This window comes from Diadema antillarum, unplaced genomic scaffold, assembly GCF_040938485.1.
Source record: "Diadema antillarum isolate AM-2024a unplaced genomic scaffold, OU_Dant_1.0 seq00000807_RagTag, whole genome shotgun sequence".
Taxonomy (NCBI): Eukaryota; Metazoa; Echinodermata; class Echinoidea; order Diadematoida; family Diadematidae; genus Diadema; species Diadema antillarum.
In genome coordinates this window covers 1,934,514-1,948,689 of record NW_027271688.1, presented here as the reverse complement: position 1 = coordinate 1,948,689, position 14,176 = coordinate 1,934,514, and the positions used below count along the sequence as shown (strand labels likewise).

Below are 14,176 nucleotides of genomic sequence, written 5' to 3'. Positions count from 1 at the left end.
TTTGGCGCACTATAGCAAAACCCGTCCCGATGCCAGTAGTGCTCGGTGTAAACACACCCTAATAATGGTTCTCCTTTTTATAAAGCTGAGGGATTTCATGACTTCAGCCAGACATAGTCTCCACAGAACATATCCCCAAAAGTTATACAGCTCAGATTATATAACGCCTGAAGAGATCCTTGTCAATTGATTGGTTGTTTTGACATTGATCATTCGGCCCATTTCACTATGAAGTCATCACCCATGCAATTGTGGCTCCATTAACCATGCAATTTTGGATCCATACGATTTGCTCCATTGCACGCTTGCTGAGAGCCCGGCACACTACGCTTGTTAAACGCTTGCGTTTGCAGTGTGTGTATGCGACAGCGCACTAGCGTAACAAGCGCTCAGTGAGCACTCTCGCGATCTCAGATTTTCTCTTGTTTCTAGATTAATAAAACATCAAATGAGAAGGATCTATTTTAGGCGTTATATAAAACAAAAATAAATGTTTTCCATTCGTGCTGTGGACAGAATACTGTAAAACATGATATATTCGCGGCATGAAATTTTCGCGAATTGGAGCCGACAGCCTTTTTCGTGGCATGAAATTTTCGCGAATTGCTACTGGCATTCAACGCATTTAGTGTAGACAAAAGCTTTCGCGTGCATTTTGATTTCGCGAACTTTGGCGCTCGCGAAATTCGCGAAATTAAAATGCACACGAAAATTTCTCATTTTACAGTATTTCATTCAGTGAAAGATGAAGTGTAGATCCATTCAACTCGGCTGCGCCTCGTTGAATGGATCATTCATCTTTCACCTCATGAAATATTCTGTCCATTGCACTCATAAACATTCATTATTTGTATACTGATCCCTCTCTTGGTCTACTACTTTAAAGATAGACCATTCTACTTTTACTTTTTAGAAGAGGAAATGTACTTCAAACGTTTAACATGTGTACAGCACAGATACACACTAACAACTAGACTCGAGAATTTGTCAAGACAGACAAATTAGGTGATTTGATGTACAAATGATTTCTGAGATTCTCATTGAAGAGAAGGGAATCAAACCTTTCATGCCTACAGATTTAAAATGGAAAGGGCATATTATGTTAACAAAGAGACAAAATGAACCATATTTTGATATACAAGATGGCAACTTAGGAAAAAGACATAATCTTATGAAATGATCCTCTTGACAAGGTCCATATCTGTTCAAAATATGGTGCAATATGCTATGTATTTACCAAAATTTAGACAGCCGAGATAGCATCTGATTAGAACGTTGTTATTTCACGAAACGATCCATATGCCATTGGGCTAAATGGTTGCAAAATATTGGAGTGATAGGGCATGTAATTACCAAGATATCATAGAACAAAATACACTTTATATCTTGACCCTTAACCCTATATACCTCGCACAGCCTAGAAGGCGTCCGAGTCAAACGTTGTTGTTATATGAAATGATCTAGGTAACATGGTCCATACAGTTGTACATGTACAAAATCTGGTCCCGATTTCTAAAGAGCATTTAGTAAGCAAGATACAAAATGAAGAATATTTGACCTTTGAACCTCATTTGCACAGCCAAAATGGCGCCCGACCAAAGCATTGTTATTTTACAAAATGATCCATCTATCGAGGCCCATGTGTGTGTAAAACATGGCGGTGAAACCATACGAGGTTACAGAATGAAGTATATTTGACCTTAGATCCCACGTAACACAGCCAAGATGGCATCTGAGCAAAAAAGTTGTTATTTTGTGAAATTATTCTTGCAACATGGTCCTTACATGTGCAAAATGTCGGAAAGATGGGACGTGTATTCATGGAGATACAGGATTAAATACTTTTGACCTTTGACCATAATTTACCTACTCAAGATGATGTCGGAGGAAGTAGTTGTTATTTTATGAAATGATGTACGTGACATGAACTAAACATGTGCAAAATATGGGGTTGATAGGACTTGTTGTTCTTATCTATTACACAGAAAGTGGAATAAAGAAAGAAGAATAAAGAAAAAATTAAGGTATTGTATAGAAATTTGAAGGAGAAGTACAAAGATCAGAAAAAGATAAAGTTAGAAAGGGAAAATAAGACTTACTGAAGAAAAAGAAAAATATAAGGGTTTTACAAAAAGCAAAAAAATTGGCAGGGGCGAGCCTTGAACACAGGACCTTCAGATTAAAAGTCCGATGCGCTATCCACCGACCTATTTCATCCCCCATAGGCTCTATGTAAAAGTGGATATTTTCGTGCGACTAATTTTTCGCGCTTGGCCGGGTGAGAAGAGTTTCGCATGTTTTCAATTCTGCGGAATCAAGACGCCAAGTACAGGAACATACGGCAGCAAAAATATTCGCGTGCTTTTATTTTCGCGCTAGTTTCTGGTCGTGCGAAATGCGCGAAAATTTCAACACCGCGAAAATTGCCACTTTTACAGTATGTATTAAGCAAAATGACCCTACATCCAAGCCAAGTGCCAATTTCAACCAAGTTTTTCGACGTGATCCCGACGTCCAATGAAAAAATGAAGGGCACACTCACGATAGCCCAAAGTCTCAGCTACAACATATTAAAATCTGGGAGAAATTCACCAGAGGGTAAGTGAGCTACATTGTAGTGCTCGATAAAGACAGTCATCTCAATTTTAATTTCCAGAAAAACTGCACTCCCATAGAGCTGATAACACGTAAACTGGTCAAATTTGACAAGGTTACTTTCAATCCATTTTTACGAGGTGATGACGTCGTCCAATCAAAATTTTGATATCACATTACTGAAAGAACATTCAATAAGCTACAACATACTGAAATCTGGGTGAAAATTGACCAAGGATAAGTGAGATACGCTTGAGTGAACTTGAAATTTGATGACGTCATTTTGAAAATTTGCTTTTTTTATTTCATTGAGAAATTTGATATCTTTCAATCATTTTTCCAGCATCGCCAACCCAAGAAATGACATGTAAAACTCATCAGCATTCAGAATAATGTAAAGAAAATGGGGGGTCACCGTCCATCCTGACGAGTAAAATGGGATTTAAAATTGGCGTTTTTTTGGCATAGTTACACTGTATATCGCCATTGACGCGCGTGCAGAAATTCAACTTTGACTGGCCCGTATGACGTCATATTGAGTCAGATTGACTTGAAACTTGGCAGAATTATTCCTAATTTACATTTTAGACATCCGATCCATGTAAAAAAAACAAGGGAATTTCCATTGCATACAATCTGCGCATGGGTATATGCGCGCGCGCCTACGTCCATTTTTGTTTAATTTTTAAAAAAATGCTCCAAATGATCTGAAATGTGTGTAAAAAAATTTTGAACTCCATTGGAGCATGTCAACATTTCATCATGCGCGTACGTTTTAAGTGTAAACATGAATTTTGAGAATATGAATAGAAAGAGCTTGACTTGAGAACTATATAAGACGTAAATTTCATTGAGAAATTCTATTCCATTCATGAGATATGAATGACAATATGATTTCAGATAATGATGTCATAGTGACGTGACGGTCGACTGATCACAATGATTTATTAGATCTGTCGTCTTTGCCTTTATGGGACATGATACATCTATTGGATGGTATAAGTTTGAAATTGATACTAATGATAGTCGAAGAACTTTTTGTGTTAACCTCTGCACAACTTTTGGGGAGAAATAAAGAAAGAAAGAAGAAGAAAGAATCCGTTCAGATACAGAAGGTGATCCGCGATCCGAGAGGATACTCGGATCACCTAATAAACATGTACACTGTAGCATTGCAGAATTGACACTACTACGACGGCTACAGTAAGCTGATACTGATAGTGCTGGGCTGAGCTGAGCCACACATGCACAACACAACAGTCCCACATACCCACATAGATAGCGGTGAACAGTGCAGTGCAGTGGGAAGGAAATACCATACTGTTCCAATGTTCACCATGTGTTCAAGGTCACAAGTAGTAAAATAGTCATGGTGCTCTCATCAGTGCTTAGAAGCACCCTTTATATGCAAACTGCCCTGCCCCTGGCTCACCGTACAATTGCATGGCTAGCTGGGTATAAACGTTCGATTCGTAAAACTGAAAACAAGGCCCGAGCTGTGCCTGTGAGGCTGTGTTAACTGTCTAAACCCACCCATGGCATTAATTTCGTGAAAATTATGTGAACGGGCCTTGCGTGCTTAGCTACTAGATAGACCTATGACCATGTAGCTTTATGATGGCGCAGATACGGCATACCACGAACACTGTCATAGAAAAATATAGACATTACAAAAAAAAAAATAGTGAAAGATTTCCGAGGATTTCTGGGATGTGCTTTGACTTTTCTGGTCAGGCAGGCAGCGCATTGCTTTACCGTCCGACAGCCGACGGCCGACGCGCGACGGGGCAGATGCAGAATGAGCAGATGAGTAGAAAGGTACCGTAAAACAAAAGACGGCAAATTTCAGGTTTTAAGGTAACAATATCGCAAGGGAAACTGTGAGTTATACGCGCTTGATGTAAACCTTACATGCATTTGGTACTGTATGGGGACTTTGGACAATAAGAAGTAATTTGGCCGCAAACTTACTCGTCACGGAGTTTCCACCCATCACACATTCTTCTTCAACTTATCGAATTGTTTACATCCGAAGAGCGCGAGGTTCCTGTGCATGTGTGTTCAGTCTGTGGGTGTGTGGTGCGATTATGCTGCGGTGCTGAAGTCAAGATCAAAAAAGTTCGTAAGTCGAATTAATTTGTAAAATTATTTTGTTATATTTTGTCATTGCAAATACCATCACATAATATACATTATACATAAATATTATTTACAATTACAAAATTAAAACAAAAAATATTTTATATCTCTCAAATAATATATTTACTTGCGCTCTCGATTGTAAAATTGGCATTGCTGAATGGTTCGATATCAGTGATGCCATAGAATTGGATTATTAATACAGCTCTATGGTTGATGCCTCCATGACTTCACAGAAACGGTCCAAATTTTGTATGAACGCTATTGTGATCATATCGAGCCGAATGTTATCGCACTATACACGGTCATGAATTTGGAAAATCACAACAGTGAAACAGGGAGGGGGCACTTTTGGTAAATAGGGTAAGGTGGTTATCCAGGGGCGGATCCAGGAATTCCAGAAAAAAAAGGGCGTAAAATGATGACATAAAAGGGGGGGGGGGGGAGGCGCACGCGCCCCCTTTCATTTTTTTGTTTTACTTATTTTTTTTTACACAGCAACAACAACAAAAAAAAAAGAAAAAAAGGAAAAAAAAGGAAGTAAACACTTTTTCAAGTTTATGTTTCTCATAGAATATTTGGCTGAAAGTTAATGTATTATAACCTATTGAAGGTAATGGAATTGGCTATCGGCCTGGTAGGTCAATAAAAAGGGAAACTTTACGCATGAGTAAACACTTGTTTTTCTCTTCCCAGTAAAAATTGCAAAAATGAACAAATTGTCATTCATGCGTAAGTGTTCTTCAATATAACAATAAGAACAAAAGACAAATCTAACACATTTAGAATTATGAATTAAGTTGCAAAATAAACCTTTGTTCTCTAAAATATCTTTGAAGCCCAAAATATCAATAAAGGCCAAAAGTAAGGGAGAAAAATGAAGAATCGTGGGTCAAATCCAAATTCATATGAAGTAAAAGAAGAAGCAATATTAACAAAAATGGAAGAAATTTCAATTTGCTTTCAAGTTAGGAAAATTGTGAATAATATTTGGTTCTTAAACAATTTGTCTCATGAATCTTTTAATTACTTAATAAAAAGACCCTTTTCTCCCTAGAATGTCGTTTGAAGAAACAAAGCTGACAGAAAATTCTTAGTTTCCCCCTTTAGTTTCCCGCCTTGTTTTTGTTTAAGGTTATAAGGAGATAAAGAGAACAAAAACTTGTTTTTGCTATTTCATTCATGTCTCTCAATGTGTCAAACTGATTTTTTTTTTCTTGGTCATTGTTATCTTGAAGAGCATTGCCAAATGAAAGACAACATGTCAAATTTTGCAATTTTTACTTTTGTGCCTTGGAGGGCAAAAATGAATGTATTCACTCATGGGTAAAGTTTCACTTTGTATTAACCTACTAGCTTAATATCCAATTAAATTACCTTTGATATGGTATATGATACATTGATTTTTAACAAATCTTCAATGAAAAATACGGACTCGAAAAAGTGTTTACTTTCTTTCTTTTTTTTTCTTCTGAGTGTATGTCTCTTATTTGAAACAAACACACACACACACACACACACACACACACACACACACGAATAAATAAAATAAAGGGAGGCGCCCCTCGGCGCCCCTCCTGGATCCGCCACTGGAATGAAAGTCGATAAGAGCAATCTATATCATTAGTGCTGGGATTGTTATCCACAGCGCGAAATGGATAAAAATAGCAACATTTACCCATACATGAAGAAAGCGATTAATTTTTTATTCTGCGCGTTTCTATTGTATATATTTTCATATTCTGGGATTGATTCTCTATTTCTGTCGTTTATATCTGATCATTTTCGGATGCTCTCAAGAGTTGTTGTTGGATAGTTTCTGGCGATCCAGGTGATTCAACACGATGATTCTCTTCACTCCCCCCCCCCCCTTCCCTCTATCTCTATCCTTCTCTTTCTTACTGTAGACATCTCACATCCAAAATACAAATAAGCCTTTGTTTCCAGATTAAACGCCATGTAAGTACATGTTTTATGTGTATTGCAGTAATATCTTGCAAATCAACATTAATATACCCTTTCATCACTTGCATATTTGCGTCATGCAGAAGAATGAATAAGATAACCAATTTTATTTGAAGGCATCAAACCACGTTCTTATATTCGGTATGGTACCATTTCATCTACATAATAGTTTACTTATATTGATTGGTAACTATATACTATGAGCTGGCATGTTTTAGTTTTCAAAGTAATTGAGGAGAAAGTAGAAAACGAGTGAAAAAGAGTTATATTTGAATGTCGTATAGGACAATAGTCTTACACATTTTGCTGATATCATCTTTTGTCATATTATAATACGTATACAAAATATTTTGGCTTTTAAATTGAGTATAGAATATAATTTACTAAAAATAATTGGAACAAAATCAAGATTCCAGGCGAGAACAAATCAGTTTCTTTAGTAGGCCTATACTGTATTCTCCCCCTCCCCTTTTTTTTTCCACAGACCAATTAGCTAAGAACATATCGACTCAACTCCTATTCGGATGCTATATTATGGGAATCAGTTCCGAAATTAATTGGCATATCATAAAGTGACAACTATTTGTAGTATAAGAATCACGGAATATAACATTACTACTCATTAATAGTCATATTGCAAAGTTTTTGAATGAAGCATTTAGAAGGTGATTTCCACCGAAACGTTCGATAACAATGAATGTTAGCAGAATCAAATGAAATAGACAATGGGAATCAATGTGTATGAAATCAGAGATTTTAGAAAAAAGGTGAATCTACGGACGGAGGTGGAATATGAAAAAGTGCCTGCAACAAATTTTGGTTTAAAAAAAAAGAAAACAGAAGGTCGAAAAAACAATAAAATACATAAGAAATAAAAAAACACTAAAAAACGAAAAAGAAAAAAAAAACACCTCCCTGGATGGAGTATTAGGAGTTAATTTATCAATCTAACCGAAGAAATAATTATGGCAAATAAATTGAGATTTGTGGATGACTCATAAAGAAGTCGTAAAAGTCAAAACTGCGTGGCATAATGTCACACTTGTATTATTCTTTTTATTTTCTTGCATAGGCCTCTAAGTTTTCTAAAGAAATATAACCAAAAAAATTGTTTCAGCTTTTCTCGTTTCTATACGAAAACTTGTGGGTGAGGCAAGAAAACACCCCTAATCTAAACTCATAGACGTCTAGACGCTAACTGCTTTGGAATATTTTAAAAAGAAAATGAAAAAGACAAAAACAAAAACTTGTACGCTGCAGTTTCATAGCCCCAGTGGCACATTGTGCAGCCATGATTTCGTAATTGTGAGTATATGTATTCAAGTCACAACTTATTCATTTTCTTCTTAAATAATTGTTTTGGTTTGTTAAGAACCGGGACTTGGGCCCTACAACGAAATAACAGTGAAGGTGTATAATTTATGCTGGTTTTTAAATAAAGAAGAGTATTATTATACAAAAACTAGGAATCTCATAAAATTGGACATTATTATGACACTTCCCATTTTTAAAACAAGCATGTGTACTTATGTTGATAATAATAATTATTATGTACTAGGCAAGATAAGTGAAGGGCCATTTGAACAGTAGGGCCTACTGTAAAAGTAGGCCTATTTCCGCGGTGTGGCAGTTTTCGTGCATTTTCGCACGACCTGAAACTAGAGCGAAAATAAAAATACACGTATACTTTAACTTGTTTTTACTTTTTTTACATGTTATAATTATCTCAATGTTCCATTTATTTAATGTCTTGATTCTGCGGAATTAAAATGTCGCGAAATTCATCTTACTCGGCCGAGCGCAAAGAATCTTCTCGCGCGAAAAATATCCACTTTCACAGAATGATCAAAATAGGAAAAAAAATGATAGATATCATGGAGTGATCTTCCTGGGAATTGTTGATCAAGATACAACTGTACTAGCCTACATTATCATCGACCACGTACAACGAATCTTGTCTTCTGTAACAATATGGCTTACAAGTCATGACCTATAGTCAGATTTAAGAACATTACATGTATTTCTGTCTCTTCATTTGAATTGCGTTTCCGTAGAATTGCCCAATTACATGTACATGTACTTCAGACTTAATCATGTATGTACACGTATTCGCAAGTATTCGCAGTTCATATGAAAAGTAATTTTTCTTTCATGATACCAGAATACACCCGGGTGATTCCAAAGGCTTATTTGAAAGCGAATCTTGTAATATCGTCCGGTTGACGCTCTAGTGACTTGTCAGTGGATCGAGTGTACTGGCTACAAATCACTAGCTCTTTGTCAGATAGGCGGCTGATAAAAGTGCGTATACAGTGGACTCCCGTTATAACGAAGTTTTCGAGACCGGCATTTTCCTTTCATTATAATTGCTATATAGAAATTTCGTTATAACCGAAAAAAATAAACAATAAAAAACATGAAACGGATAATATTGCGGCCTGAATTTTTATTTCGTTGTAACCAGAATTTCGTTATAACTGTGTTCATTATAACAGGAGTGCACTGTATCGAAATTTCGTTATAACCGAACAAATAAACAATAAAAACAACGGCTAATATTGCGGCTTGAATTTTTATTTTGTTGTAGCCGGAATTTCGTTGTAACCGTGTTCGTTATAGCGGGAGTGCACTGTACACTGTACTGAGTGCAAATATATGTTGATCATCTATGCATTTGTCAATGCATAGGTTTATTCACAATCTTTTTAAAAAGAAATTATCTGAATTGCGTTGAAAATCTCAATGTTATACACATTTCGAAAAGTTGATATCTTCAGTGAAAGAGGGCAATTTTTCTCATCTTAGATATTATGACTAATTTTCTGAATATGCTCCGTATGCCTATCTCTCCCTCTCTCCCTCTCTCGCTCTCTCACTGTCCTTCGCTCTCTTTCTTTCTGTCAACAAGACACAAAGTAGTCTGATGAGTTAAACTTCTCTCCAAATATCATTTTCCAGTATAAAAATAATCTCAAGACAACTACATGTAATCACAAAATGACATGTAATAGCTTTTTGAACAATTATTTTATATGAATATTTACACGCCAGTTTCAATGAACAAAGCATATTCCGTCAACATTCCTTACATTTTAGATGATTACACACAAAAATTGGAACACAAAAGGAGAATTTACATTGAATAATATGACAAAGTGGGAAAATTTATACAAACCTTTCTTCAGAGATACAATAGTCATGATGTCAAGTAATCAACAATGCTATTAATACATTGTAATATTAAAAAAAAAAATGAATCCCTGCAAATTTCAGGCATCATGAAAATTAGATACGATTCTCAAACAAGGAGAATTCCAGTCCAGATGAAAGGTGTCTGAAAAAAGGAACAAAATTTGCTAAGCACAATGAAAATTTGATCAAAATCAGATAAAAAACAAGGAAGTTATGACATTTTGAAGTTTTTCTACTTTTCCAGTTTTTGAACAGTTGATAGGAACATTCAAATTCAGTAGTGAAATGATGATGACACACCCTCAACTTGAACATGTTGTTTAATTTGTACATCAAATTTTGAAATTTCCAGTTTGTCATTAAAATGCAGTTACGCCCAGTCTAAAATACTGATTACATTGTATATCTGATCACTATTCTGACGTCATTCAACCAGGAATATCATGTTTTGACACTTTAATTACAGAAACATTGAATTTTCATCATTTTTTTTTTTTACACAAGCAATGGAAAATTGTGAGGTTATGACATCATCAGCTCACACATTTTCATATCAACTGTTTGAGAACTGTTCTGCAGATATGAGTGACACTTCACAGTTTTAGAAATTCCCTTATTTTTATCCAATTTTGACTGAAATTGTCACTATTGTACTCATTAGATTTTACTCTTTCTTCTCAGGCAACTTTAAAGGACAAGTTCACCTTCATAAACATAAGGATTGAGAAAATGCAACAATATTAGTAGAACACATCAGTGAAAGTTTGAGGAAAATTGGAGAATCGATGCAAAAGTTATGAATTTTTTAAATTTTTGTGTTGGAACCGCTGGATGAGGAGACTACTACAGCTTGTGAGTCATATGCGTACAACAGTATAAAGAAAATATAAAAGAAAATTCAACATATTTTCACTTTTTTCGCATAATAAAAGAGCAATTGACTTGCCTCTTTCTAAAGGCAGGGGGAATAATATTACCCATAACATTTATCGGTGACGAGTCAGGGGAATGTGTACTTTTTTCAAAAGATGGAATTTTGTGAAATTCTCTTTATATTTTCCTTATATTGTTGTACGCATGTGACATCTAAGTTATTCATACACTGCAGTAGTCTTCTCATCCAGCGGGTACTGCACAAAAACTCCAAAAATTCATAACTTTTGAACGGATTGTCTGATTTTCCTCAAACTTTCAATGATGTGTTCTACTAATATTGCTACATTCTCTCAATCCTTATGTTTATGAAGGTGAACTTGTCCTTTAACTGGACTGGAATTGTTCTTTAACCCTATTCTAAGTGGGCTATTTGAGACCAAGTTTTTACTGGGGGGGGGGGGGGGGGGGGGTCAATTTGACCCCCTTCAGATCTTGGCCACCGATGGCGCAATCGCCGCAAAATTTTGCCTGAACATAGAGCCGGATGTCAACTACAAGATTACACGGTCATACAGTAGAAAAATATTGATTTTCTATTTTTAGTAAATCAATTATGTAAATTTATGCATGGAATCATATTTTCACCTGTAATTCATTAAAAAGACTGAAGCATTGTTAAATTCTTGTGTCAGAATTCCTTAAGACACATCAAACAATTTTCCTGTAAAAAAAATGCACAATCAAAGTCAATTTCTTTTTTTTTTCGTTTTTTAGTGTTTTTTTAATTTCTTATGTATTTTCTTGTTTTTTCGACCTTTTGTTTTCTATTGTTTTTTTAACCAAAATTTGTTGTCTACATTAGAATTTATTAATTTCAATGATTAAAAGTGGAAATAATCTATTTTAATCACTTTAACAAAAAAAAAAACGCAATTTGCATTGGACTTGCACACGATATCGTGAATTTTGGCTGTTTTCGGGTTGACATGCATATGCAATTATGGTATGTAACTTCAGAATAGTGTACCCGGACGGCGCAAATTTGGTCTCAAAATATGCAGGACGCTTCAATGAAAAAAGTCATGAAATGACGCGGCACCATCTTTGTGTGTCACGGAATCACGGTGTGAAATGTTGGGGGGGGGGTCAATTTGACACCCCCCCCCCCCCCGTTAAGATAGGGTTAAAATACTCACTTTATGCATCTTAGCGAAATGAAATACGCATTGACCATGACATGGCAAATTGATACATGCAAAGATCTCACAGTGAACCTCAGCTCACTTTCAGCTGACAAAACACATCCTTGAAATCATCAAAAATAATGATACAGTGTATAACATTATATACTGAACTATTACCCCAGGACCTACAATGTCATGATCTGGAACTGTGGGTGAAAATGTTGTACGTACATATTCACACTTTCTGGATTCTGTTTGAATGTTCTTTCTGGTTAAAGACTTCTTTTTTCTTTGAATTCTGGGTGGAAACAAGATGACAATTATTTCTGGCTACAGCAGGAGTGCAATGTATTAATCCTTGACATAAAGGGCATTACATATATGCATAACTATTGTGTTTTTATCTGCACCTGTGCTTACAATAATGCCAAAAGATACCACACAATAATCAAAGAAATCTGTGAGTAGTTGCTCAAATATAGAATATCAGAATAAAACATAGCTGTTCAAACCAAAAATGAAAGCCATAAAGAAGCAATTCAGTGATGCTTTATACACATATTGCAAGTGACTCCCGTTATATAATAAAGTCCTCGGGACCAGCAATTTTCTTTTGTTGTATCAAAATGTCATTATAACCAAAGGGATACTTGCACCATACGGTAGACTCCACTGATAATCATGTTGGGACCTGAATTTTTCACTTTGACGTGAAGAAACATCATTATAACCGTGTTCATGGTAACAAGAGTACCCTGTACAGTTATTATCTCTTCCAACTTGCAAAATTGGATGACGCCAAAATGATGTAATATTGTCTTCATCTCATTCTCATTGTGATGTCAATTTTAAGAATCTCACAAATACTTCCATCACACTTGTGTTAATACATTGTATTTATGCAAGTATTTGCTGAAAAAACAACAACAACATGCATTTACTCTGTAAATAACACTGGTTATGGTATGCTGTACATGACTCTTTATGTTCAGTTTGATGAATCACTGCAGACTGATGGATACTGTATACTTTTGAGCTTACACCTACATTTAATACAGATTGACAAGTCATTACCATCACTACAGCCTGACAATGAAAAAAAAAAATCATTCAGTGACTCTACGATAATCTAGAGCCACCCAGTTTGTTAATTTCTCATCATACCAAATAGATTTAGTTATCAGCTGTAGTGAATAACTCACATTTCTAGAGTTCATGATCAAATCTCTGCAAAGAACAGCGATGTTTAAAACGACACATTCACACAAACATTTCAGATATTTTCTCCACCATACAAACTTACATCATACTGGACTCAAACATGCTGTAGAATCACCGATGAATACACAAACTCTGAGTATTTTGTAAATGTTGCTGAAAGAAACAAAGAAACTTGACCATGCAAAGCAGGTTACAACATACTGGGCATCATTTAAAACATCTATTTAAGATGCACTTTGCATTTCCATATTCTGGGTTATTCAGGGCATACTACAGGCAGAAAATGATACTATGGGCCCGAATTCACGAAGGCGGTACATACGAAATCATGGTTTAAACCATGGACAGAAAACCATGGAGCGCCAAGTGTAGCACGGAATATTTCGTTACGAAATTGGTCATTTCGTCGACAAAATGACCGTTTCATTAACGAAATTATAATTTCGTGGACGAAATGTTCATTTAGGTACAAAATGTTGTTATTTCGTTACAAAACAATCATTTCATCAACGAAAAAGCTGATTTCGTAACAAAATATTCCATGCGACACTTGGCGCTCCATGGTTTTTGTCCATGGTTTAAACCATGGTTTCATTTGTACCACCTTCGTGAATTGGGGCCTATGCGTACAAATCACAACGCAACTGTGTCTTTGCCATGACTTAGAATCCCACCACAACAAGCCTTCAGGTACATTAAAAATGAAAAAAGTCAGGATTTCTCTACATCTATTCACATCTTGAATGGCTTTGCTTTAGTTTTGAAGGTACAAAGGTCTATGAATGGATACATGTATTTGAATAACTAATACTTTTAATGGCTGTTTACAGTGTTGAAGGTAGGAAGGTCTTTGTATGAATACAGTGCACTCCCGTTGTAATGAAGTCCTCCGTATCGTTGGTTTTCTTTCATTATATTGAAATTTCGTTATAGCCGAAGAGTAAAGTAAAAATAGAGATATAGGTGATAATCTTGGGACCTGAACTTTTACTTTGTCGTAGTAA

General features: G+C 35.6%; 1 protein-coding gene across 1 annotated transcript in view; it reads right to left on the bottom strand.

Annotated features, from left to right (window-relative positions):
- LOC139739595 (acetyl-CoA carboxylase-like) overlaps positions 1-4,648 on the bottom strand; it is a gene marked incomplete at its 3' end in the record, with an annotated part of 73,021 nt that extends 68,373 nt beyond the window's left edge. Inside the window, exon 1 of the mRNA XM_071650199.1 lies at positions 4,567-4,648. The remainder of the gene's footprint in view (positions 1-4,566) is intronic.
- Positions 4,649-14,176: the final 9,528 nt, after the last annotated feature.